The following is a 1041-nucleotide window of genomic DNA, read 5'->3' as shown; positions in this document are numbered from 1 at the left end:
CGAAACTCTTCTTTAGGTATGTAGGTCATTATCTAGTAGGTTCCTTCCAAGGGCACAGTATGGAAAGTTGGGGTTGGAGGACAGGGCAGGAATTCACTCCACAGTGGAGAAATATATTCTGCCAGCAATCTCTCTTCTACTGGGTAATAGAGGTCATCACTGACAGCCATAAATCATGGTGACAGTATTTAGCCTGCATGTGAGTGAGGTGATGAAAATTATATTCACTTCTTTGATCTTCCTTCCCTTAAATACATATCCTCAGTCTAATCATATGAAAAAGAAGAGACAAATTCCAACAGAGGGACATTTTACGATACACCTGCATATCAAAACTATCCATCATCAAAACCAACGAATATTAGAAATTATCACAGCCAAAAGGGGTGTAAGGAGATATGATAACTAAATGTACTGTGGTGTGCTGCACAGGCACCTGGCAAAAGGTATAACAATGTGGTGGTGGTGGTGGTGGTGGTGGTGGTGGCGGCAGTGAGTGGTAGTGGGAGTGGTAGTGGTGTTAATCTGGTGGGGCAAAAGCACCTCTGACCTTGTCATGGTGCATTTTTTTAGTTCTTTGGATTTCTACTTTCACCCTTTGGGGGCACTTGTGTTGCACCCAGGGGTCCTCAGAACGTGTCCTATCTACACATTTTCTGTTTCTCAGGCCTCTGTCCCTCCATAACCACAATGATCTCATTCACTCTCAAGGCTTCAGTCCTTGCTTTTCTGGAGACTGGTTCCGAGCACGTTCACCCCACTCCCTAATCCACAGCGCCTCCTAGGCGTCCGAGCGTCCAAAACCAAGCTCTGATTCTCCCTAAACTAGGGATGGCAAACCTTGCAGAGATGAGCACCCAAGTTACAACCCACTTATTTATTGCGAAGTGCCAACACTGCAATTAAACCTGAACATTGAGACTGTAGTTTAAAAAAAAAAAAAAGAGCTCATACATTAACATCGTTTGTCTTTAAAGGAAAACGCAGTAACAGAACTTTCAATGATACAAACAGCTTTTTATTGAAAGGTAGATTGGCGTC

Source organism: Octodon degus, unplaced genomic scaffold (genome assembly GCF_000260255.1).
Source record: "Octodon degus isolate 3935 unplaced genomic scaffold, OctDeg1.0 scaffold00276, whole genome shotgun sequence".
Taxonomy (NCBI): domain Eukaryota; kingdom Metazoa; phylum Chordata; class Mammalia; order Rodentia; family Octodontidae; genus Octodon; species Octodon degus.
Note: the sequence above shows the minus strand (reverse complement) of the source record.